The 27922-nt window shown below is 44.1% G+C and overlaps 1 long non-coding RNA gene across 1 annotated transcript; it reads left to right on the top strand.

The window, feature by feature from the left end:
* Window positions 1-27001, top strand: Gm34874. The gene is made up of 3 exons (XR_383475.1): window positions 1-115; window positions 18674-18786; window positions 26975-27001. It is a non-coding gene; the product is annotated as a predicted gene, 34874 (long non-coding RNA).
* The last annotated feature ends 921 nt before the right edge of the window (window positions 27002-27922 follow it).

Below are 27922 nucleotides of genomic sequence, written 5' to 3'. Positions count from 1 at the left end.
TGCGCCCAAGAGAAGAGGTGAAAGAAGAGCTAAGATGGGAGATGAGGATCTAACGCAAGCTCTACTTGGGCACCACTTGAGAATACACGGTTGATGTAGCTGCTACCCAGACCAGGTGAGGTTAGCATGCAGCCTCATCAAGATGGTCCTGGGAGAAGTGGGGGTGGAGGGAGAGCAGGGATGCAGGAGGCTGGAAGAGAGGGGGAGGATGGGAGAATAACAGACAGAAGTAGAGAGTAGAAAATGGGAGGCTGGGGAGCCGGGGAGGTGGGATGCTGGCCCTGGCTTTGTATTTTGTACACCTACTGGTGTCTGGTGTATAGCTGACACAGGAGTTGCAGCAGTTGCTGGTTTAAATTTATTTTAATGACTAGGAACAGGGCTTGCTAGTTAGCTTAATTTTACCTGGTGGACCAGACAAAAACATATTCTTCTCGTGGGAAGTTTGAAGGCAAACACAGAGTTGGAAAACAATGGGGGCAAACTGCAAGAGAAGGAGGCCTCGGGGACTAGGGGGTAATGGAGACCAGAGCAAGGGAGCAGATGCATGGAGGAAACCTTGCAACAAGGAGCCTTGGGGAAATCAGTACTCCCTCCCTCAGAGCCAAGTCCTCATCCCAGGGCCTTGACTGGTGCTTAGGGATGCATAGGGAGTGCTAAGGATGCCACAGCTGCATAGGGAAGTATGGGCTGCATCTGCCGCAGAGCTACACAGGCTGCAGGCTGCAGCCCAATTCTTCTGTGACAGCTCCTGGCCCCCAACACACACACACACACACACACACACACACACACACACACACACACACATACACACACACACATACACACACAAACACACACACACACACACAAACACACACACACACATACACACACACACATACACACACACACATACACACACACACACACATACACACACACACATACACACACACATACACACACATACACACACATACACATACACACACACATACACACACACATACACACACACATACACACACACACACACACACACACACACACACACACACACACAGCAGCAGCAGCCTGCTCCTGCCACGGTCCAATCGTGCATGTATTGCCACTGTGGGGGCCAACAAGCTGCAGGCTGCAGCCCACCTCTGTTGCTACCCGCTCACTCAGGCTGACTCATGCTGAGGGGGTCATACAGGTTGCTTTAGGAGCTGACTGGCAGTCAGCAGGAGAAACAGCCTTCTGGTTTACTCTCTTAGGATCCCTGACAGTCAAGTGCAGTCTTCACTAAGACCCTCTCCCTAAGGCAATCAGATGAGCATGTGTCTTCTCATTTGGGGCACTGATAAGTTATCTAAGATCACGTCTGGGTACGTACTGTTCTTTCACCTCCAGTTTTGAGTCTGGACCAACAATAATGTGCTTTGAACAATGATGTATTTTCCAGTTCTGAACTCCCAAGTGCTGTGATTGCTGGGGTTGGGGATTTGTAGACCGTGTGTGTGTGTGTGTGTGTTTGTGTAGGTGTGTGTCTGGAGACAAAACAAATTCATTCATGGGCTCACTACTTACTGTACACAAGTAATACACACTGGGATGGTTCCTGACATGGATGGACATTCCAGCCTTTCAGGTTTCCTCAGGAAAGAGTCGGGGAACACAAGGACAAGTGAGTGGAGACAAAGACATTGAGAAGATGCTCTGTGACTTGAAGAAGAAGGAAATAGGGAAGCCCAATTGTGGTATATGAATAAGAATGGATCCTGTGGGTTCATAGACTTGAATATTTGATTATTAGGGAGTGGCACTGCTTGAGAGGGATTAGGAAGTGTGGCCTTGTGGGAGTAGATGTGACTTTGTTGAAGGAAGTATGTCACTTGTTGAAGGATAGGCTTTGGGGTTTCAAATGGTCAAGCCAAGTCTAGTGGCTCTCTTCATGCTGCCTAAAAGACTCAGATGTAGTACTCTCAACTGCTTCTCCAGCACCAGTCTGCCTGCCTACCACCATTCTCCCACCATGATAGTGCTAAACCTCCAAAACTGTAAGCCAGCCCCAGTTAAGAGCTTTCCTTTATAAGAGTTGCTGTGGTCATGGTGTCTCTTCATAGCAATAGAGCACTGACTAAGACGCCAGTCCACCTCCCACTGGAGGCAGAAAGGAAGCACGGGAACAATACAGTGCAGAGCAGGTGACAATGGCACCCCTCAATACTATTTTATTCTCTCCAAGACGGGAGCTTGTCCTCAGGGATGAAGTGACTGACCCCTGTCAGGAACCCTGGAGTACAGTCCCACTGGGACCTGGGTGTTCCTGTCATGTGGAAACCAAGCAAAGGCCTAGCTCTGCCTGCCCTGGAGGCCCAAAGCTGCAAACGCAGTTTAGTACCCATTCTTCAGACAGTGACTACAGTGTACTCATCTTTAAAAAATAAGCAAGGTCAGGTATGACAGCATCTTTTCAGTAGTTCCCCAAATGGGCCATCTAGCTGAGGGACTTTGGGGAGCCAGGATTTCAGCTTCTTCCAGATAGAGGAAATAGACTTCGATGTCAGATACCAGCTTTCCTCATGAGACCCTGAGCTGAACATTCAGAATGGCTCAGAAGGAGCCACCATAGCTAATTTCCTGGCTGATCCAAGCCCCAGGTCATAGACTACCCGGCAAGCTTGTCACATGAGTGAGTCAAAAGGAGACTGCAGCCTGCAGAAGACAAGCTGATGGTGTGCTCACACATGCTTGCACAGCAGAGATGTGCTCCAAGTGAGTCAGAAACGACTTTCCTTCTTAATGTATCAGCCTGATCCCGCTTGATCAGTCTCTGCACATGGTTACTGTCCAAGTCTGCACTGCCCAGATGTAACACAGGCCTAAGATAAAACAAAGCAAAACAAACAGTCAAACAAAACAATGACTGACAAGAAACAAAGCCTTGTCTTGCAATTCAAAGATCTTAAAATAATTTGGCCTAGTTATGTGAATTAAAATCAGATAAAACAAAAAAGATGAAACTTTTTATTTTAAAAAAAGACTATGAATTTTCACACTACCAAAATTCTCAACACTCTGGCTGACTTCACCTGAACTCACAGACTGCTTGGTTCAAATCCTTCTAGAACCTTCTATGCATGTGGGAAAAGGTGTTTTGTATGTGAAAACTGCTTCTTCTTGTATTTTAAGGCCCATTTATCTGCGGGAAGTGGGTGCGGCCACAGGCCCTGTGAAACCCACTTGTTTACTGCCTTGCCCTAGCATGCTCAGTGAGGCTGCATGCGTGGGCTGCCTGCCAGGCTGGACAGTTTCTCATAATTGGGACCTGTCAGCCTATCTGTGAAAGACCCCTAAGCTTGTGCCTGGAGCGTGTGTGAATTCTGATTGGATGAGGTGGGGTGGAGCTAGAAGGAGGTGAGTCTGAGAGTAGTGAAAAGAGTAGTTTTAGCCCTTGCGGTGAGTAGAAGTAGAGTAAGAGAAGCTGTTGTAATAGGAGTAGTTTAGCCCTTGCCCTAAGAAGAAGCTGCTGGGGAAGAGAGCTGTAAAAGAAACCCGAAGTAAAGTTGCTGTGTGAACCCGACTTGGTGTCCGAGTTGTTCTTTTCGCCTCAGGCCGGAGACTGCAGAGACCGGAGACCAGAGACCGGAGACCAGAACATTTATCCATACCAAATACCCTTTACATGCACAGAATATTCTAGAAGGAAGCAAAACAAAGCTATGCCTGCGACTGTCTTTTTTTTCCCCATTTTTATTAAGTATTTAGCTCATTTACATTTCCAATGCTATACCAAAAGTCCCCCATACCCACTCCCCCCAACTCCCCTACCCACCCACTCCCCCTTTTTGGCACTGGCGTTCCCCTGTACTGGGGCATATAAAGTTTGCAAGTCCAATGGGCCTCTCTTTGCAGTGATGGCCGACTAGGCCATCTTTTGATACATATGCAGCTAGAGACAAGAGCTCCGGGGTACTGCTTAGTTCATATTGTTGTTCCACCTATAGGGTTGCAGTTCCCTTTAGTTCCTTGGGTGCTTTCTCTAGTTCCTCCATTGGGGGCCCTGTGGTCCATTCAATAGCTGACTGTGAGCATCCACTTCTGTGTTTGCTAGGCCCCGGCATAGTCTCACAAGAGACAGCTATATCTGGGTCCTTTCAGCAAAATCTTGCTAGTGTATGCAATGGTGTCAGCGTTTGGAAGCTGATCATGGGATGGATCTCTGGATATGGCAATCACTAGATGGTCCATCCTTTCGTCACACTTCCAAATTTTGTCTCTGTAACTCCTACCACGGGTGTTTTGTTTCCTATTCTAAGAAGGGGCAAAGTGTCCACACTTTGGTCTTCATTCTCTTGAGTTTAATGTGTTTAGCAAATTGTATCTTATATCTTGGGTATCCTAAGTTTCTGGGCTAATACCCACTTATCAGTGAGTACATATTGTGAGAGTTCGTTTGTGATTGGGTTACCTCACTCAGGATGATGCCCTCCAGGTCCATCCATTTGGCTAGGAATTTCATAAATTCATTCTTTTAAATAGCTGAGTAGTACTCCATTGTGTAAATGTGCCACATTTTCTGTATCCATTCCTCTGTTGAGGGGCATCTGGGTTCTTTCCAGCTTCTGGCTATTATAAATAAGGCTGCTATGAACATAGTGGAGCATGTGTCCTTCTTACCGGTTGGGGCATCTTCTGGATATATGCCCAGAAGAGGTATTGCTGGATCTTCCGGTAGTACTATGTCCAATTTTCTGAGGAACCGCCAGACTGATTTCCAGAGTGGTTGTACAAGCTTGCAATCCCACCAACAATGGAGGAGTGTTCCTCTTTTTCCACATCCTCACCAGCATCTGCTGTCATCTGAATTTTTGATCTTAGCCATTCTGACTGGTGTGAGGTGGAATCTCAGGGTTGTTTTGATTTGCATTTCCCTGATGATTAAGGATATTGAACATTTTTTCAGGTGCTTCTCTGCCATTCGGTATTCCTCGGGTGAGAAATCTTTGTTCAGTTCTGAGCCCCATTTTTAATGGGGTTATTTGATTTTATGGAGTCCACCTTCTTGAGTTCTTTATATATATTGGATATTAGTCCCCTGTCCGATTTGGGGTAGGTAAAGATCCTTTCCCAATAGGTTGGTGGTCTTTTTGTCTTACTGACGGTGTCTTTTGCCTTGCAGAAGCTTTGCAATTTTATTAGGTCCCATTTATCGATTCTTGATCTTACAGCACAAGCCATTGCTGTTCTATTCAGGAATTTTTCCCCTGTACCCATATCTTCGAGGCTTTTCCCTACTTTCTCCTCTATAAATTTCAGTGTCTCAGGTTTTATGTGGAGTTCCTTAATCCACTTAGATTTGACCTTAGTACAAGGAGATAGTAATGGATCAATTCGTAATCTTCTACATGATAACAGCCAGCACCATTTGTTGAAAATGCTGTCTTTTTTCCACTGGATGGTTTTAGCTCCCTTGTCAAAGATCAAGTGACCATAGGTGTGTGGGTTCATCTCTGGGTCTTTAATTCTGTTCCATTGGTCTACTTGTCTGTCGCTATACCAGTACCATGCAGTTTTTATCACAATTGCTCTGTAGTACAGCTTTAGGTCGGCCATGGTGATTCCGCCAGAGGTTCTTTTATCCTTGAGAAGAGTTTTTGCTATCCTAGGTTTTTTGTTATTCCAGATGAATCTGCCGATTGCCCTTTCTAATTTGTTGAAGAATTGAGTTGGAATTTTCATGGAGATTGCATTGAATCTGTAGATTGCTTTTGGCAAGATAGCCATTTTTACTATATTGATCCTGCCAATCCATGAGCATGGGAGATCTTTCCATCTTCTGAGATCTTCTTTAATTTCTTTCTTCAGAGACATGAAGTTCTTGTCATACAGATCTTTCACTTCCTTAGTTAGAGTCACGCCTAGGTATTTTATACTATTTGTGGCTATTGAGAAGGGTGTTGTTTCCCTAATTTCTTTCTCAGCCTGTTTGTCCTTTGTGTAGAGAAAGGCCATTGACTTGTTTGAGTTAATTTTATATCCAGCTACTTCACTGAACCTGTTTATCAGGCTTAGGAGTTCTCTGGTGGAATTTTTAGGGTCACGTATATATACTATCATATCATCTGCAAAAAGTGATATTTTGACTTCTTCCTTTCCAATTTGTATCCCCTTGACCTCCTTTTGTTGTCTAATTGCTCTGGCTAGGACTTCAAGTACAATGTTGAATAGGTAGGGAGAGAGTGGACAGCCTTGTCTAGTCCCTGATTTTAGTGGGATTGCTTCAAGCTTCTCACCATTTACTTTGATGCTGGCTACTGGTTTGCTGTAGATTGCTTTTATCATGTTTAGGTATGGGCCTTGAATTCCTGATCTTTCCAAGACTTTTATCATGAATGGGTATTGGATTTTGTCAAATGCTTTCTCAGCATCTAACGAGATGATCATGTGGTTTTTGTCTTTGAGTTTGTTTATATACTGGATTACGTTGATGGATTTCCGTATATTGAACCATCCCTGCATCCCTGGGATGAAACCTACTTGGTCAGGATGGATGATTGTTTTGATGTGTTCTTGGATTCGGTTAGCAAGAACTTTATTGAGGATTTTTGCATCAATATTCATAAGGGATATTGGTCTGAAGTTCTCTATCTTTGTGGGGCCTTTTGTGGTTTAGGTATCAGAGTAATTGTGGCTTCATAGAATGAGTTGGGTAGAGTACCTTCTGTTTCTATTTTGTGGAATAGTTTGTGAAGAACTGGGATTAGATCTTCTTTGAAGGTCTGATAGAACTCTGCACTAAACCCATCTGGTCCTGGGCTTTTTTTGGTTGGGAGACTATTAATGACTGCTTCTATTTCCTTTTTGTATATCGGGCTGTTTAGATCATTAACCTGATCGTGATTCAACTTAGTTACCTGGTATCTGTCTAGAAACTTCTCCATTTCATCCAGGTTCTCCAGTTTTGTTGAGTATAGCCTTTTGTAGAAGGATCTGATGGTGTTTTGGATTTCTTCAGGATCTGTTGTTATGTCTCCCTTTTCATTTCTGATTTTGTTAATTAGAATGCTTTCCCTGTGCCCTCTAGTGAGTCTGGCTAAGGGTTTGTCTATCTTGTTGATTTTCTCAAAGAACCAGCTCCTTGATTGGTTGATTCTCTGAATAGTTCTTCTTGTTTCCACTTGGTTGATTTCACCCCTGAGTTTGATTATTTCCTGCCTTCTACTCCTCTTGGGTGAATTTGCTTCCTTTTGTTCTAGAGCTTTTAGGTGTGTTGTCGAGCTGCTAATGTATGCTCTCTCTAGTTTCTTTTTGGAGGCACTTAGAGCTATGAGTTTTCCTCTTAGAAATGCTTTCATTATGTCCCATAAGTTTGGGTATGAAGTGGCTTCATTTTCATTGAACTCTAAGAAGTCCTTAATTTCTTTCTTTATTCCTTCCTTGACCAAGGTATCATTGAGAAGAGTGTTGTTCAGTTTCCACGTGAATGTTGGCTTTCTATTATTTATTTTGTTATTGAAGATCAGCCTTAGTGCATGGTGATCTGATAGGATGCATGGGACAATTTCAATATTTTTGTATCTGTTGAGGCCTGTTTTGTGACCTATTATGTGGTCAATTTTGGAGAAGGCACCATGAGGTGCTGAGAAGAAGGTATATCCTTTTGTTTTAGGATAAAATGTTCTGTAGATATCTGTCAGATCCATTTGTTTCATAACTTCTGTTAGTTTCACTGTGTCCCTGTTTAGTTTCTGTTTCCATGATCTGTCCATTGGTTAAAGTGGTGTGTTGAAGTCTCCCACTATTATTGTGTGAGGTGCAATATGTGCTTTGAGATTTACTAAAGTTTCTTTAATGAATGTGGCTGCCCTTGTATTTGGAGCATAGATATTCAGAATTGATAGTTCCTCTTGGAGGATTTTACCTTTGATGAGAATGAAGTGCCCCTCCTTGTCTTTTTTGATGACTTTGGGTTGGAAGTCAATCTTATCAGATATTAGGATGGCTACTCCAGCTTGTTTCTTCATGCCATTTGCTTGGAAAATTGTTTTCCAGCCTTTCATTCTGAGGTAGTGTCTATCCTTTTCTCTGAGTTTAGTTTCCTGTAAGCAGCAAAATGTTGGGTCTTGTTTGTGTAGCCAGTTTGTTAGTCTATGTCTTTTTATTGGGGAGTTGAGACCATTGATATTAGGAGATATTAAGGAAAAGCAATTGTTGGTTCCTCTTATTTTTGTTGTTAAAGTTGGCATTCTGTTTTTGTGGCTGTCTTCTTTTAGGTTTGTTGAGGGATTACCTTCTTGTTTTTTTCTAGGGCGAGGTTCCCGTCCTTGTATTGGTTTTTTTCTGTTATTATCCTTTGAAGGGCTGGATTCGTGGAAAGGTAATGTGTGAATTTGGTTTTGTCGTGGAATACTTTGGGTTCTCCGTCTATGGTAATTGAGAGTTTGGCTGGGTATAGTAGCCTTGGCTGGAATTTGTGTTCTCTTAGTGTCTGTATAACGTCTGTCCAGGCTCTTCTGGCTTTCATAGTCTCTGGTGAAAAATCTGGTGTAATTCTGATTGGCTTGCCTTTATAAGTTACTTGACCTTTTTCCCTTACTGCTTTTAGTATTCTATCTTTATTTAGTGCATTTGTTGTTCTGATTATTATGTGTCGGGAGGAATTTCTTTTCTGGTCCAGTCTATTTGGAGTTCTGTATGCTTTTTGTATGTTCATGGGCATCTCTTTCTTTAGATTTGGGAAGTTTTCTTCTATAATTTTGTTGAAGATGTTTGCTGGTCCTTTGAGTTGAAAATCTTCATTCTCATCCACTCCTATTATCCGTAGGTTTGGTCTTCTCATTGTGTCCTGGATTTCCTGGGTATTTTGAGTTAGGATCTTTTTCCATTTTCCATTTTCTTTGATTGTTGTGCCGATGTTCTCTATGGAATCTTCTGCACCTGAGATTCTCTCTTCCATCTCTTGTATTCTGTTGCTGATGCTCGAATCTACGGTTCCAGATTTCTTTCCTAGGGTTTCTATCTCCAGTGTTGCCTCACTTTGAGTTTTCTTTATTGTGTCTACTTCCCTTTTTAGGTCTAGTATGGTTTTGTTCATTTCCATCACCTGTTTGGATGTATTTTCCTCTTTTTCTGTAAGGACTTCTACCTGTTTGATTGTGTTTTCCTGTTTTTCTTTAAGGACTTGTAACTCTTTAGCAGTGTTCTCCTGTATTTCTTTAAGTGATTTATTAAAGTCCTTCTTGATGTCCTCTACCATCATCATGAGATATGCTTTTAAATCTGGGTCTAGGTTTTTAGGTGTGTTGGGGTGCCCTGGATTGGGCGAAGTGGGAGTGCTGGGTTCTGATGATGGTGAATAGTCTTGGTTCCTGTTAGTAAGATTCCTAAGTTTGATCTTGGTCCGAGACCCGCCGAACTTAGGAAATTAGTCTGAACAGGTGAGAGGGTGCGCCAGAGAACCTGACAGCTTCTGGAACAGGCGGAAGCACAGAGGCGCTGAGGCAGCACCCTTTGTGGGCCGGGGACAGCCAGCCACCGTCCGGACCGGAGGACAGGTGCCCGCCCGGCTGGGGAGGCAGCCTAAGCCACAGCAGCAGCGGTCGCCATCTTGGTCCGAGACCCGCCGAACTTAGGAAATTAGTCTGAACAGGTGAGAGGGTGCGCCAGAGAACCTGACAGCTTCTGGAACAGGCGGAAGCACAGAGGCGCTGAGGCAGCACCCTGTGTGGGCCGGGGACAGCCGGCCACCTTCCGGACCGGAGGACAGGTGCCCGCCCGGCTGGGGAGGCGGCCTAAGCCACAGCAGCAGTGGTCGCCATCTTGGTCCCGGGACTCCAAGGAACTTAGGAATTTAGTCTGCTTAGGTGAGAGTCTGTACCACCTGGGAACTGCCAAAGCAACACAGTGTCTGAGAAAGGTCCTGTTTTGGGCCTTCTTCTTCGGCCAGGAGGAGGTCCAAATACAAGATATCTGCGCACCTTCCCTGTAAGAGAGCTTGCCAGCAGAGAGTGCTCTGAGCACTGAAACTCAGAGGAGAGAATCTGTCTCCCAGGTCTGCTGATAGACGGTAACAGAATCACCAGAAGAACAATCTCTAAACAGAGTCAACTATAACTACTAACTCCAGAGATTACCAGATGGCGAAAGGTAAACGGAGGAATCTTACTAACAGGAACCAAGACCACTCACCATCACCAGAACCCAGCACACCCACTTCGCCCAGTCCAGGGAACCCCAACACACCTGAGAACCTAGACCTAGATTTAAAAGCATATCTCATGATGATGGTAGAGGACATCAAGAAGGACTTTAATAACTCACTTAAAGAAATACAGGAGAACACTGCTAAAGAGTTACAAGTCCTTAAAGAAAAACAGGAAAACACAATCAAACAGGTAGAAGTCCTTACAGAAAAAGAGGAAAAAACATACAAACAGGTGATGGAAATGAACAAAACCATACTAGACCTAAAAAGGGAAGTAGACACAATAAAGAAAACTCAAAGCGAGGCAACACTAGAGATAGAAACCCTAGGAAAGAAATCTGGAACCATAGATTTGAGCATCAGCAACAGAATACAAGAGATGGAAGAGAGAATCTCAGGTGCAGAAGATTCCATAGAGAACATCGGCACAACAATCAAAGAAAATGGAAAATGCAAAAAGATCCTAACTCAAAATATCCAGGAAATCCAGGACACAATAAGAAGACCAAACGTACGGATAATAGGAGTGGATGAGAATGAAGATTTTCAACTCAAAGGTCCAGCAAACATCTTCAACAAAATTATTGAAGAAAACTTCCCAAATCTAAAGAATGAGATGCATATGAACATACAAGAAGCCTACAGAACTCCAAATAGACTGGACCAGAAAAGAAATTCCTCCCGACACATAATAATCAGAACATCAAATGCACTAAATAAAGATAGAATACTAAAAGCAGTAAGGGAAAAAGGTCAAGTAACATATAAAGGCAAGCCTATCAGAATTACACCAGATTTTTCACCAGAGACTATGAAAGCCAGAAGAGCCTGGACAGATGTTATACAGACACTAAGAGAACACAAACTGCAGCCCAGGCTACTATACCCAGCCAAACTCTCAATTATCATAGAGGGAGAAACCAAGGTATTCCACGACAAAACCAAATTCACGCATTATCTCTCCACGAATCCAGCCCTTCAAAGGATAATAACAGAAAAAAACCAATACAAGAACGGGAACAACGCCCTAGAAAAAACAAGAAGGTAATCCTTCAACAAACCTAAAAGAAGACAGCCACAAGAACAGAATGCCACCTTTAACAACTAAAATAACAGGAAGCAACAATTACTTTTCCTTAATATCTCTTAACATCAATGGTCTCAACTCGCCAATAAAAAGACATAGACTAACAAACTGGCTACACAAACAAGACCCAACATTTTGCTGCTTACAGGAAACTCATCTCAGAGAAAAAGATAGACACTACCTCAGAATGAAAGGCTGGAAAACAATTTTCCAAGCAAATGGTATGAAGAAACAAGCAGGAGTAGCCATCCTAATATCTGATAAGATTGACTTCCAACCCAAAGTCATCAAAAAAGACAAGGAGGGACACTTCATTCTCATCAAAGGTAAAATCCTCCAAGAGGAACTCTCAATTCTGAATATCTATGCTCCAAATACAAGAGCAGCCACATTCACTAAAGAAACTTTAGTAAAGCTCAAAGCACACATTGCGCCTCACACAATAATAGTGGGAGACTTCAACACACCTCTTTCACCAATGGACAGATCATGGAAACAGAAACTAAACAGGGACACACTGAAACTAACAGAAGTGATGAAACAAATGGATCTGACAGATATCTACAGAACATTTTATCCTAAAACAAAAGGATATACCTTCTTCTCAGCACCTCATGGTACCTTCTCCAAAATTGACCACATAATAGGTCACAAATCAGGCCTCAACAGATTCAAAAATATTGAAATTGTCCCATGTATCCTATCAGATCACCATGCACTAAGGCTGATCTTCAATAACAAAATAAATAACAGAAAGCCAACATTCACATGGAAACTGAACAACACTCTTCTCAATGATACCTTGGTCAAGGAAGAAATAAAGAAAGAAATTAAAGACTTTTTAGAGTTTAATGAAAATGAAGCCACAACGTACCCAAACCTTTGGGACACAATGAAAGCATTTCTAAGAGGGAAACTCATAGCTATGAGTGCCTTCAAGAAAAAACGGGAGAGAGCACATACTAGCAGCTTGACAACACATCTAAAAGCTCTAGAAAAAAAGGAAGCAAATTCACCCAAGAGGAGTAGACGGCAGGAAATAATCAAACTCAGGGGTGAAATCAACCAAGTGGAAACAAGAAGAACTATTCAAAGAATTAACCAAACGAGGAGTTGGTTCTTTGAGAAAATCAACAAGATAGATAAACCCTTAGCTAGACTCACTAAAGGGCACAGGGACAAAATCCTAATTAACAAAATCAGAAATGAAAAGGGAGACATAACAACAGATCCTGAAGAAATCCAAAACACCATCAGATCCTTCTACAAAAGGCTATACTCAACAAAACTGGAAAACCTGGACGAAATGGACAAATTTCTGGACAGATACCAGGTACCAAAGTTGAATCAGGATCAAGTTGACCTTCTAAACAGTCCCATATCCCCTAAAGAAATAGAAGCAGTTATTAATAGTCTCCCAGCCAAAAAAAGCCCAGGACCAGACGGGTTTAGTGCAGAGTTCTATCAGACCTTCAAAGAAGATCTAACTCCAGTTCTGCACAAACTTTTTCACAAGATAGAAGTAGAAGGTATTCTACCCAACTCATTTTATAAAGCCACTATTACTCTGATACCTAAACCACAGAAAGATCCAACAAAGATAGAGAACTTCAGACCAATTTCTCTTATGAACATCGATGCAAAAATCCTTAATAAAATTCTCGCTAACCGAATCCAAGAACATATTAAAGCAATCATCCATCCTGACCAAGTAGGTTTTATTCCAGGGATGCAGGGATGGTTTAATATACGAAAATCCATCAATGTAATCCATTATATAAACAAACTCAAAGACAAAAACCACATGATCATCTCGTTAGATGCAGAAAAAGCATTTGACAAGATCCAACACCCATTCATGATAAAAGTTCTGGAAAGATCAGGAATTCAAGGCCAATACCTAAACATGATAAAAGCAATCTACAGCAAACCAGTAGCCAACATCAAAGTAAATGGAGAGAAGCTGGAAACAATCCCACTAAAATCAGGGACTAGACAAGGCTGCCCACTTTCTCCCTACCTTTTCAACATAGTACTTGAAGTATTAGCCAGAGCAATTCGACAACAAAAGGAGATCAAGGGGATACAAATTGGAAAAGAGGAAGTCAAAATATCACTTTTTGCAGATGATATGATAGTATATATAAGTGACCCTAAAAATTCCAACAGAGAACTCCTAAACCTGATAAACAGCTTCGGTGAAGTAGCTGGATATAAAATTAACTCAAACAAGTCAATGGCCTTTCTCTACACAAAGAATAAACAGGCTGAGAAAGAAATTAGGGAAACAACACCCTTCTCAATAGCCACAAATAGTATAAAATATCTCGGCGTGACTCTAACGAAGGAAGTGAAAGATCTGTATGATAAAAACTTCAAATCTCTGAAGAAAGAAATTAAAGAAGATCTCAGAAGATGGAAAGATCTCCCATGCTCATGGATTGGCAGGACCAACATTGTAAAAATGGCTATCTTGCCAAAAGCAATCTACAGATTCAATGCAATCCCCATTAAAATTCCAACTCAATTCTTCAACGAATTAGAAGGAGCAATTTGCAAATTCATCTGGAATAACAAAAAACCGAGGATAGCAAAAACTCTTCTCAAGGATAAAAGAACCTCTGGTGGAATCACCATGCCTGACCTAAAGCTTTACTACAGAGCAATTGTGATAAAAACTGCATGGTACTGGTATAGAGACAGACAAGTGGACCAATGGAATAGAATTGAAGACCCAGAAATGAACCCACACACCTATGGTCACTTGATCTTCGACAAGGGAGCCAAAACCATCCAGTGGAAGAAAGACAGCATTTTCAACAATTGGTGCTGGCACAACTGGTTGTTATCATGTAGAAGAATGCGAATCGATCCATACTTATCTCCTTGTACTAAGGTCAAATCTAAGTGGATCAAGGATCTTCACATAAAACCAGAGACACTGAAACTTATAGAGGAGAAAGTGGGGAAAAGCCTTGAAGATATGGGCACAGGGGAAAAATTCCTGAACAGAACAGCAATGGCTTGTGCTGTAAGATCGAGAATTGACAAATGGGACCTAATGAAACTCCAAAGTTTCTGCAAGGCAAAAGACACTGTCTATAAGACAAAAAGACCACCAACAGACTGGGAAAGGATCTTTACCTATCCTAAATCAGATAGGGGACTAATATCCAACATATATAAAGAACTCAAGAAGGTGGACTTCAGAAAATCAAATAACCCCCTTAAAAAATGGGGCTCAGAACTGAACAAAGAATTCTCACCTGAGGAATACCGAATGGCAGAGAAGCACCTGAAAAAATGTTCAACATCCTTAATCATCAGGGAAATGCAAATCAAAACAACCCTGAGATTCCACCTCACACCAGTCAGAATGGCTAAGATCAAAAATTCAGGTGACAGCAGATGCTGGCGAGGATGTGGAGAAAGAGGAACACTCCTCCATTGTTGGTGGGATTGCAGGCTTGTACAACCACTCTGGAAATCAGTCTGGCGGTTCCTCAGAAAATTGGACATAGTACTACCGGAGGATCCAGCAATACCTCTCCTGGGCATATATCCAGAAGAAGCCCCAACTGGTAAGAAGGACACATGCTCCACTATGTTCATAGCAGCCTTATTTATAATAGCCAGAAACTGGAAAGAACCCAGATGCCCCTCAACAGAGGAATGGATACAGAAAATGTGGTACATCTACACAATGGAGTACTACTCAGCTATTAAAAAGAATGAATTTATGAAATTCCTAGCCAAATGGATGGACCTGGAGGGCATCATCCTGAGTGAGGTAACACAATCACAAAGGAACTCACACAATATGTACTCACTGATAAGTGGATACTAGCCCAAAACCTAGGATACCCACGATATAAGATACAATTTCCTAAACACATGAAACTCAAGAAAAATGAAGACTGAAGTGTGGACACTATGCTGCTCCTTAGAAGTGGGAACAAAACACCCATGGAAGGAGTTACAGAAACAAAGTATGGAGCTGAGATGAAAGGATGGACCATGTAGAGACTGCCATATCCAGGGATCCACCCCATAATCAGCTTCCAAATACTGACACCATTGCATACACTAGCAAGATTTTACTGAAAGGACCCAGATGTAGCTGTCTCTTGTGAGACTATGCCGGGGCCTAGCAAACACAGAAGTGGATGCTCACAGTCAGCTAATGGATGGATCACAGGGCTCCCAATGGAGGAGCTAGAGAAAGTACCCAAGGAGCTAAAGGGATCTTCAACCCTATAGGTGGAACAACATTATGAACTAACCAGTACCCCTGAGCTCTTGACTCTAGCTGCATATGTATCAAAAGATGGCCTAGTCGGCCATCACTGGAAAGAGAGGCCCATTGGACACGCAGACTTTGTGTGCCCTGGTACAGGGGAACGCCAGGGCCAAAGGGGGGGAGTGGGTGGGTAGGGGAGTGGGGGTGGGTGGGTAAGGGGGACTTTTGGTATAGCATTGGAAATGTAAATGAGCTAAATACCTAATAAAAAATGGAAAAAAAAAAAAAAAAAGATTCCTAAGTTTACCTTTCGCCATCTGGTAATCTCTGGAGTTAGTTGTTATAGTTGACTCTGTTTAGAGATTGTTCTTCTGGTGATTCTGTTACCGTCTATCAGCAGACCTGGGAGACAGATTCTCTCCTCTGAGTTTCAGTGCTCAGAGCACTCTCTGCTGGCAAGCTCTCCTCTTACAGGGAAGGTGCGCAGATATCTTGTGTTTGGACCTCCTCCTGGCCGAAGAAGAAGGCCCAAAACAGGACCTTTTCCCGAAGCTGTGTTGCTTTGGCAGGTCCCAGAAGCTGTCAGCTTCTGTGGTGCATACTCTCACCTGTGCAGACTAAGTTCCTAAGTTCAGCGGAGTCCCGGAACCAAGGTGGCGCCCGCTGCTCCTGAGGCTGAGGCCTTCCGAGCCAGGTGGACACCTGTCCTCTGGTCGGGACGGTGGCCGGCTGTCTGCGGCCCGAAAAGGGTGCTGCCTCAGCGGCTCTGTGGCTCTGCCTGTCCCAGAAGCTGTCCGGTTCTGTGGTGCACCCTCTCACCTGTTCATACTGCGACTGTCTTTTTACTCCAACTCTGGCTGTATTCTATTCATCTGCTGAGTTCAAGTCAGCTATTCCTCCAAGTGCCCTTCCTAACTTACTGAGCCCCAGCTTCTGCCAGCCTTCCTCTACTCCATCCCACAGCCCACTCAGGCAAGTCAGAACTCCCCTAGGAAAATAACCCTCTGCTATCAGTGTGACTTCCACTAAGAAGTTCCCTGAAGTTTGGGAGTGGCAGCTCAGAGGGCAGAAGCAGAGGCTCTGAAGTTCCAAGCTCCTTGGACTACATAGTCTAGCACTGGCTGTCTCAAAACCCAAAAAGTTTTCTGCAATGGCTCTTGGGCACCCTGTGCCCTCCTCCATCCCCCACCCCACCCAGCACACATTTTATCTAGAAGTGGAGGCAGACTCTCACCTGTACTGGTCTTCATAATTAGTAGTACCACAGTGAATTCTTGGGACAATAGGAAGGAGGGAAGATGAGAGTGTAAAGGAGAGTAAGAGAGGATAACAGAGAGGGAAGGAGGGAGCAGAAGGGAGGAAGAGAGAGGGAATAGTTTTTGAGGGGAGGAAGGGGCCCTCATACAACAAAAGTCCCATTCTGATGGTTTGTATATGCTTGGCTCAGAGAGTGGCACTATTAAGAGGTGTGGCCCTGTTGGAGTAGGTGTGTCAGTGTTGGTGTGGGCTTAAGACCCTCACTCTAGCTGCCTGGAAGCGAGTCTTCTCTTAGAGGCCTGCAGATGAAGATGTAGAACTCTCAGCTCCTCCTGCACCATGCCTGCCTGGATGCTGTCATGCTCTTGCCTTGACGATAATGGACTGAATCTCTGAACCTGTAAGCCAGACCCAATTAACTGTTGTCCTTTCAAGAGTTGCTTTAGTCATGGTGTCTGTTCAAAGCAGTAAAACCCTAAGACACCCACTCTACTGCCTACTAACCCACAGGTACCACAAGGAGGTCACAAAACCTCATCATAAACTCCACCATAACTCACTTCACTTCTGATTCATGCTCCAAAGAAATAGTCTATTTCTCTCAAAGCTTTGTGGGTTTCACCATCTTTCTGCTTGAAGTACTTAAGTTGCTTTGTTTTTCCTGAGACAAGCTTTCACCATGGTAGCCCTATATAAACCAGGATCGCCTGCCTAGGGATGGCACCACCCACAGTGGGCTTGGCCCTCCTACATCAATTGACAATCAGTAAAAGGACCTACAGACATGCCCATAGCCCAGCCTCATTGAGACAATTCCTCAATGGAGACTCCCTCTTCCCAGGCATGTCAAGTTGACAAGTGAAGCTCAGGTGACAGATTATAAATGCCACGATTATAAATACACATTCTAAGGGGCCACCCAAGTTAGCCTTTGGGTTTCTGCTCTGTCCATCTCTCCGGTTATTTTAAGAAACAACGGAATGCCTGGTTCCCACGTGTTGGCCAGAGAACCTAGGGGAGAACCATCATTTCCCAAACTCTCCTTTTGGACTGCAGGCACAGGCTAGCCCATCTCTGGGCTGTGAGGGCAAAGGAGAGGGACTGTGCACATACCAGAAAGCTCTGCCTAAGTGTATAACGTAACCATTCCCACCATCCCTCTTTGGGGGGAAAGTTTTCTGATTTTCTTGCATAGTTGGCACTATGTATTGAGTCACTGTGTGCCCCAGAGTGGTCGGGAGAATTGGACACACATAAAGTTTCACATGGTGTTCAGTTCTCCCTCAGACACATCCCGTAGTGTTCATGCCTGGTGACGCAGCATGGGAGGCAGGTTCTACTTGCAGCATCTCTCAGTAAAAAAATCCTGGCTCTCCCGAATGCATGTGCTGGGTGTTCACACACAGCTCTAGCCTTCTGAGAACAGTGTGACTGATAGACTATTTCCTGGACAGCATTTCTTCACGTCTACATATAAAATAATATTTATGGAGTATTTTAAGCTTCTGGTTGAAAGTGAAACATGAGGGTCATAAATATACCATAGAGCTCATTAGGAAAGTCCCAGGCTGCATAAAATGGGTCTGTAGCTCCAGGCCCCATCCATCATTCAGCCCGGTGGCTATTCTGAAGCCCATAGAGTCCCCTGCATGGGGTGATGATAGAAGACCACACTTCCCTTGGAAGCACAGACGCCCAGATCTGTTGGCTGATGCGTGAACACGTGTTGGGTTCATGAGAACCTGAGGGATGGTTTGGGGGTGTGACCCTGGATACAAAAGGTTCATTTGGAAATGCAGCACACTGGAGCAGGCCCCACACTTACCCCTCACACACACACACACACACACACACACACACACACACACACACAAAAACACTCACACACAGACTGTCTCTGCTTTCTCTACAGCTAAACCACCTATGATCAGGAGACCCCAGCAATGAAGGGAGATCAGGCGAAGAGCAAAATGGACCAGGATTCAGCTAATCCAGCCTGATGGAGTCACCTCAGCCTCACCTGCAGTATGTGCTCAGGCTCTTCATGTAAAATGCCTGAGGCCTCTCTGAGGTGTCCCCTCTGCCTGCTCTTCTACAGCAGTGTCTTTGAGGGGAAAGATGTGCACCAGCCAGCTTCCTATCCTTTGCTGTGACAAATGCCAGAGATAATCGATGCAGCAGGAGGAAAGCTTCGTTCGGCCCCCAGTTTCAGAGATTTCAATCTACAGTCAATAAGCCTGTTTGTTGGGGCCCAAGGCAGCCCATCGCATCCTGGTGGTCAATCAATGCTAGAGAAAGCTGCTTACCTTACTGCAACCAGGAAGTAAAAGAAAGAAGAGGGGTAGAGTCTCAATTCTCCCCTCAAGGGCACACCCCAATGATCTAACTTCCTCCCACTTAGCTCACTTCCTAAAGATTCTAATATGTCCCAATAGTGCCATAGCCTAGAGCCCAAGACTTCAATATAGGAACCTTTGGGGGACATTCCAGACCCAAACACCACAGGGCAGCTCATGAAAGCACATGGCACTGGGGAAACTAACTCTGTCTTCCAGAGAGCTCCTGTTCTTTGGAACAATAGTTACTCTGATTGGGGCCAACCTTGGATTAACCAAGAAGTGACTGGTTCAGTAGAAAGGGAGCAATGTGGTCACCACCCTCCCCGACCCTCACCCTCAACACTCAGGACTCCTCGTCACTGTCAGCCCACATGGCTTATGTGAGCAGACTTTCCTCAGTTACAGGGCACTTCTAAGTCCCTTAAATACACACCACAACCAAAGAGCAGCACCCCCATAGAAGTGCACATCATCATGTCATTGGTAGACCAGATGGACCACTTTTAGAACTAGTGACAGCTACAAAAATGGCCTCAAAGAAGATCCTGGGTGACAGCAAACCTGCTGGGTTAATTTTCATTAATATAAGTAAATGAAAGAGCTGAGATGTGTGTACCTTCCTAAGGAATTGCAGACCATTCATGTACCCACTCTCTCCACAAAGAAATGCCTCATCCAATTGGCCCTTAAGCATGTGATAGACCTAGTGACTTGCTTCCAAAACCCAGAATGTGAGAAAGTTGGAGAAAGTCACTTAACCCTGCCTCAGGCAAGTGACCAACACTGACAGAGCACAACCCCTGACATGGAGTGATGAGAGAGGAGTTATGCCTTCTGTGATTGTCCTTCCAAGAACACTTAACCTAGTCTCCTTGTGAGTAAATTATCAGGCAAGCTTAAAAGGAGTTCCTAGGAAACCGCTAGTCACTCTTCCTCAGAGCTCTAAAGTCTGTGAAAAGCAAGGAGAGATGGGAGTTGGCCCAGAGGATGGGGACAAGGAGCTTGGATAGACTCCTAAAATGAGAACACCAACTAAGAACCAGTGACATCAGAATAAAGCACACATTTTAGTCAATAGCTGTGACCAGTAATAGACTGCAGTTGTGACATAAATACTATAAGATGTAAGGTAGTGGCATATGCTTGTGATTCCAGGACTTCGAAGGTAGAGGCAGAATCAGGAGTTCAAGACCAGCCTAAGCTGCATATGACTTATCTCAACCCTCTTCACCAAAGCCACAAAACACTAATAGTGAGGGAGATGAGGGGCATGGATTCTCTAAGGCACAGTTAAAGTTGTCTTATAAAGCTGACTATCTAAAATCAAAACTTTACAGATAGAGATCTGTGGTAGAGCACCTGCCTGGCCCTCCTTAGCACTGGGGAGTCATGTTGGGGGGGAGGGGGGAGGGATATGGTTCAGGGGCAAAACCCTAGCTGTTCAAGTGTGAAGACTGAAGTTTGGATCCTCAGAGCTCTCCTATAATTCTTGTCTGCGGGGATCAAAGAAGTACCAAGAAGACCACCAACTCTGGGTTCAGTGAGAGTCCCCACCTCCTTATGTTAGGTGAAGAGCGAGATGGTAGAAGACACTGCTGTCAGCCTATTCTCCATGCGCATGAGTGCACACACATGCACACACACTTGAACACACATACTCATATGCATGCACACTAGATGGCATCTAAGCTAGAATAATAGCATAATTTATAGGAGACTAGGAATAGAAGATGGGCCTGTGTGTGACCCTGGTGCCACCTGGCTCTCTCAAGACGTCACAAGTGGAATCAAATACCCTTAATGGCTTTAGCAAAGTGTGATTACCTCTGACTTGGGACTCAGGGTTTTGAAATGATCAAATACTGTATGTGGAGTAATTACTTATAAAAGATTAACTAAGCCAGGCAGTGGTGGCGCATGCCTTTAATCCCAGCACTTGGGAGGCAGAGGCAGGCCGATTTCTGAGTTCGAGGCCAGCCTGGTCTACAGAGTGAGTTCTAGGACAGCCAGGGACTATACAGAGAAACCCTGTCTCAAAAACCAAAACCAAAACAATAATAATAATAATAATAATAATAATAATAATAATAATAATAATAAAAGACTAACTAGACAGTAATCTGGTTTAAATCTGTAGTTTCACAGTGTGCTCCCTTTTCTCCTGGGAAATTGTAAGGTCCTCGGCTAGGACAGCAAGGGAACTGGAGTTACCAACTCCTCTCTGCAGGATGACAACCATGCTCATGAGTGAGCTGGTCCTCTCTGCTGCGGTGGCACTTAGCATACCCCCTGCAGGACTGGTGCCAGAGAGGAGCACCTGAAGGATTTGCTTCTCCAGAGGTTCAGCTCCCAGTGTGATGGAGATCTTGCTGGGGAGAGCTCTGTGGAGATGGTCCACACAGTTTTACTTAGCTTTGTCATGGAGGTTGCCTGCTTTTAGTCCCACTACCACTTGACTAGCAGTTCAGTGGGAGGCCAGGATGAGCACAATGCAGGCCCTGCTCTCCCAAGCTGACCAAATAACCTCGGAGCTCCTTTCCCAGGCCAAAGGTGCTGTGTGAAGGCCTTATTTCCTGCTTCCCTTTGTTTCATTTCCCATCATCGCTCCTTCAGTAGCCCGGCATTCCTACTTGCAGAGAGGTAATAGCTCAGCCTTGTCCTGTACTTGGATGTGTCTTCCAAGGAGGACACAGGTCCCTTTCATCACACTTAGCACAGCACACAAGAGAAGGGTTGGGGAGAAGGGTCCATATACTGTGAGGGGTTCAAATTTCTTTCCATGGAACTCTTTGAAAGGTGCAGATGTGCAAGGACTTTGCATCAGGGAACTTCAGAGACCTGCCTGGAACTGGGATTATGTTTATCAACTCTGTTACTGCCCTTACAAGTTTTAATGACATGGTAGAAAATTGAGATCAAAAGAAAAAAAATCCCCATAGTCTTTGTCTCCCGAGAGGGTTTGAAGAAGCTTATAAAGGATCCTGCCATACACAGGATACAGGTTTGAAGAATGGAAGCTTGGATCACTGGGGCAATGGGAAGCATCTTCCCACTAACCAGTCAGTGGGCATGTAGTTAGTGCTAGCAATGCTCTGCCTAGGCACTGCTGTGAGCCATGAATCCTAATAGGCTGTGGGCCTCCAGACACTCACAGCTCAGCTCTGCAAGAAGGCAGGAGGCACACCACCAGCTGGAAAACCAAGCTTTCATACATTTCATACATCTAACTTGCCCCATAACTAGACATCATCTTTGAAGTGATTTCAGAACAAATTTCCAAGGGCTGGGTGGATGGCGTTAAGATCGCTTCTTGTTCCTCTAGGGGGACCAGAGCTCAGGTCCTAGCATCAGGCAGCTTGCAAACACCTGTAACCCAGTTCCAGGCCCTCTTGTGGCCTCTGCAGACACTTACATGAGAAGTCACATACCCACCCCACCCCCCAACACACACACAAATAAGATTTGTAAAAAGCAAAACAAACAAACTTTTTGTTGACATGAATGAATTGGCCAGAGTCAACAGTTGATTGTATAGATACCCAAGAGAGATGACATGTTCGAGTGCAAAAGAATAATTCATGCCAGGGGGATGCACTTAGCCACTTGATCCATACATAGGGAATCACCATATTGTCCTTCATTTGGCAACACCTGGAAAAGCTTCGTTATGATCTGAGGTCAGCAGCTCACAGAGTACCTGGAATCTGAAGACAGAAACCATCTCTCTTTGGTTTTGTGCAGAGCGTGTGTGTGTGTGTGTGTGTGTGTGTGTGTGTGTGTGTGCTCATTCCAGTGTGTGCAGGTGCACATAAGCATGTGCAGCCCAGAAGACAAACTCAGTGTCCTCAGGCACATCCATCATTTCACTGGTCTGGAGCCAGGATAGTAGGCTAGGCTGGCCAGCCAAAGAGCCCCATAAACCCTCCTATCTCTGCCTCTCTGGCACTGGGGTTATAAGCACGCACCCCCACACCTGGCTTTGCAAAATTCTGATCCTCATGCTTGCAAGGCAACCATGCTCTTCACTACAGAGCCATCCCTAAATCCTTCCTAGGTGAAAAGATATTAGATGCCATTGTAGTGACAAAATGCCTAAAATAGCTTAAGTGGAGGTTAAAGGTCTAGTCTGGCTCACACTTTCAGAGGCTTCAGTCTGTGTTCAGCTGGCTCTGCTATTATGGTCTTGAGTGAGGCCGTGCATGATGGAAGAACATAGCAGAGGAAGCTGCTTGCCTTAAGGCAGTCAGGAAGCCACAGCTGTGAGGAGCAGGCTTGTAGTACTGTCTTCCAGGCGGCATCCCCGGGGACCTACTTCCGCCAGCCACGTTGCAAGCCTGAAATTTCCATCACTTCCAGGGACCACATTTTTAACAGATGCAACTTGAGGAAGATTGAATTGGGATGCTGAGGTGGCATCATTTGGTTTCCTCTGTGTGTGCAACTCTTTTCTGATCGGCAGCAACTGGGCTGTAGAGACAAGGACACAAAACTCATGATTTCCTAGGTTCCTTTATCCAGAAAGCAGTGTCACCTTCTAGCACGTTTTTTTTTTTTTTTAATGCTACGGCTTCATGTGATGCATTTCCTGCCAGTGCTTAATGAACCCTTGATCTCCTTTTCCAAAAAGGAACACTTAAAGGTTTTAAAGTATTTAACTTGTGGCGATTACTATCGGCTTCCAAGGTAATGCTCTTTCCCGCCACCTCTTTCTATAGCACAAAAATGCTGTGTGTGTTGCTCTTCCTAGCATCTGTCTTACTTAGCTGGCTCTTGCCTTTAAGATTAATTTTAATCAGAGCTTCTCCAACTACCCTCCTAACTTCCCTGTGGGTTGACATCATGTGACATGCTACCCAGAGGAGGAAAGATACAGAGCTGGATCCTTGGGGTGATAGTGTTTTCTTGATAAAATGACTTCAGTTCTACTTCTGAGTCATGACAAACTATTTGCTTTTGCCTAAGTAAAGAAGGGAGCAGTTGGCACACAACTGCGCAAACCATTTTCAGATCTGGGTCATATATCCAGGATCTTTGCTAATTTTTGTCCAGATGAAATGGTTTTTTAAGTTGATAGTCACATTTACTTGGGTAGATTATAATACTGGCTGCCCATTTTGCTTCTAAGTGTTTTTAATCATTTTGTGTCTTACTACTCTTTGGCATCTAACTGTACAGCTGACAACTTCAGGCAACAGTGAATATTGATAGTGGGATCCTGGGGCCTGCTTTCTGATTTTCATAGAAATACGTCTGTAAACAGAACTGTAAAGTCTCTCGTAGAAATGTGTCTTCCTACCCTTAGAACTTGCAGGATTTTTCTGGTCCCGATGAGACAAAAGCCCTAAATTTCACAAGAATCTCTTCAGGATCTAGAAAGAAAAGTTCATTCTTTCAAAGTTATTGACTCATGGCCATATTCTATGATGGTTCTCCTGTGGTAAGTCCTATATGATCATAGTTAATTGTTTATTACTGCTAAGCATTAATCATGTGCACATGGTTTCCTCTCTGTGTTTGGAGATGAGGGTGGTTTAAGGTCCTGCCATGGAGGACCTGTCATAGGGGTGTAGTTGCCTGATGCTGACTAAGCTGCTGGCCCCGGAGGTGTGGGAGACTGGAAAAGTCCAGTTCTGAGATTGCTTGCATCCTGCTAGGGGACCGTAAATGAAGTTAAGAAACTGATGGTAGACAAAAGCCACAGGCAAGTATGGCTGCCTGGGTCCAGAGGCCATAGATGAGGTCTCTGACCAAGGAAGGAGCTAAGGCTTAAGGGACGCTCACTTGCCAAGGTTGGTGGTGAGTGTTCCTTGGCTAGGAGAACAGCATAGTGCCATGGCTCCCAAGCCAGAGGAAACACAGCAGGCCAAAGAACAAGATGAAGGACAGGAAAAAAGGCAGGCAGTATAAAGGAAGCAAAGAAGAGGCACAGTGGGAACACAAAGCCCTCCAGGCTGGACATAGCTAGAGTAACAGGGATCACATGCCGGGAGTACACTGGATGATAGTGTGTTGGGTGGCCACATGGAGTGATGGAGCAGAAATGGATTGCTCTGAGTTTTGGAGGCTGGATGTCTAGTAGAACCCATGCTTGGGATTTGGTCTTCCAAGATGGCAGGCTCCTTCTGTCCACACATGATGGATGGGAAGGGGTGATGGAGATCACCCTAGCCACTTGCCAGGGCACTACTTGCTTCATAAGGGCAGATCCCCACAGTTTAACCACTTCCCAAAATCCATGGTTACCTCCTCATACCACCACACAGGCATATTGGGTTCCAACATCTGAATTTTAAGAAAACATCACACCAGACTGGGCAGGAAATGGCAGCAAGGGTTCTGTAGCAGTCCCTGACTTGGATATTACTGTTTTTTTTTTTCCTTTTCTTGTTGGATCAATTATTGTTTCCCCCTTGAATAGATATTCTGAAATAAAACCTGATTTAGTATTGTTTAAGAAATGGGTCTTGGGGCTCTTGATTTCTGGTTTGTCTTTCAAACATTCAGTGATGATGTTTTTAACCCTGAAGTTGTTCTCTCCCTTTCCCTCTTTGTTTCTTTCTGTTTGTTTGTAATATCTTGTTTTGTTTGTTGAGACAGAGTTTTTCTATATAGTCCTGGCTGTAGACAGTGCTGGCCTCGAACTCAGAGATTCACCTGCCTCTGATTCCAAGTACTGGGATTAAAGATATGCATCAACACCTATGTACATTGGTATTTTGCATCCATGTGTGTCTTTGTGTCTGTGTGTTGGATCCCCTGGAACTGGAGTTGTAGACAGTTGTGAGCTGCCATGTGGGTGCTGGGAATTGAACCAGGTCCTCTGAAAATGCAGACAATGCCCTTAACTACTGAGCTACTTCTCCAGCTCCCTCATACCAGTCTTGACTGCACAGTGAGACTCTCTCAAGAAAAGCAAAAAGGAAAGGAGTGAGAGAGGAGAGGCAGTAAGTGTTTTCATATTTTACTGACTCTTTATTGAAGACACGTGGCTCTTCTAATCATTTCATTCTTTTTTAAATTTAAGTTCCTAGTATACATATACAAAGATTTGAATAAAGTTTGTTAAGAACAAATAATAAGGTTGGGTGACGCTTAGAATTCTCCAACAGGTTGGTAATGCATACTTGTAATCCCAGTGTCAGGGAGGTGGAGACAGAAGCATCTCTAGGGTTTTTACTGGTTCCAAATTCAGCCTTATCAGTGAGCCTTGTGTCCCAAAGAGAAGCACTGTCTCCGAAAGTATTGGGAGATGACTCCAGAACAGCACCCAAAGTTAACCTTGGGCCTAACACAGACAGACACACACAAATGCATAATTCAAACAGATAAGAACCAATTCTTTATGGCCTTTGTTTCATCAGAGCCCATATGAGTTCAAATCCAGTGGCAGAAGACATAGCTTTCATGAGGAAATGAAACAACCAGGGGAGACTAAGCATGGCTTCATTGTAGGCAAAACCAGCCTGCTATTCAGAACTGTTCCCCCCCACCCCCACCCCTACCCCCAATGACCTGTCACCATTGGTAAGTTACAATTGAAGTGGAAATTTCTGGTTTCTTTGGAGACTCAGTTGTGTCAAGTGATGTTTTTCTGGGAGCTGTTTTATGAGAGGATGCTTTGCTGAGAACAGATACATAATGTTTTTCTTGAAGCTGTCTGGAAAGGGGGCATGTGATGTTTTGCTAGAGTGGATGCTTGAGAGAACACGAGATGTTTGGAAAGGATATAGATATATCCCAATAAACAATGGATGAGGCCTTGCCACTCTTGGCTAGTCTTAGTTGGGCTTTGCTGATGCTGGTCTTTGCTGACAAACTCTGGCATTGGTTTGCCTTGCCTTCTTCACTGATTATCATTTCTCATGCCTTTCTAGAAAGAAATGCACCCAAGAACTTCTGGTGGTGTTCAGTGACTTCTTGCTGCTTCTGCAGACTTGGAACGATTGGCGGAGCCTTGCAGTTTCTTTTGGCTTGAACTGCCATTGCTACTTTGTGAATGGTGTTTGTAAGTTGTGTGAACTGGATTGCTGCTATCCTGACAATGAAGACTCGAAGCACCACAAAGAATTATTTCTAAACACGTCCACATCCTCCTTTGCCCTATTAACCTTTTCTTTCCACTACCTCTGGTGAGTAGTGGGATAGAAAAGAGGTTAAAGCATTTAAGAACCCCTATTAAAGTAGGATTTGAAAAATATAAGCCTACAATTAATGGGGTCTTATATTGTTCACCTTCCTTCACATTTCTATGGCTGCTCTCCTTTCCAAATCTCTTTTCTTGACTCCCTAGAAACAGTCTTCACTGAGTGTCCACTGTGTCTGAGACTGTTGAGTGACATCACACATGTGTACATACCTGGTCTAGTGGAGCACACGTCCAGGAAAGCACACTGACAGATTAAAAGGATCATCCTGTGTTGCATTGAAAATGTTCTATCTTTCATTCATTCTCTTACCCTTCACCCTTTCCATCCAAGGCTTGCTCCTCACCAGGCCCCATTTCTCCTACATGGCCTCCTTGGTAAGGTGATGTCACTCTATATACACACAGCCTTCCCTTCCTCCTAAGCCCAAGGACTCATTTTTTCATATCATCCCTTGGTTTCCACCACACAAAATAAGCTAGCCTCAGCCACATTGATTATAGCACCTGCTGGTTCTGCCTGGTGTCTCATGGCCTGCCTTAGTGCCTTTTATAGTCCCTTGGGGGCTAAGTTTGGAGTGAAGCTGATACTCTACCTTGTGGATCACAACCTAACTTGACCCCATGAAATCTACTCTTGTATGAAGTTGCAGAGTCTCAACCAATCAAAGCAGCCAAA

Source organism: Mus musculus, chromosome 14, assembly GCF_000001635.26.
Source record: "Mus musculus strain C57BL/6J chromosome 14, GRCm38.p6 C57BL/6J".
In the NCBI taxonomy this organism is placed as follows: domain Eukaryota; kingdom Metazoa; phylum Chordata; class Mammalia; order Rodentia; family Muridae; genus Mus; species Mus musculus.
This window is presented reverse-complemented; position numbering and strand designations above follow the sequence as displayed.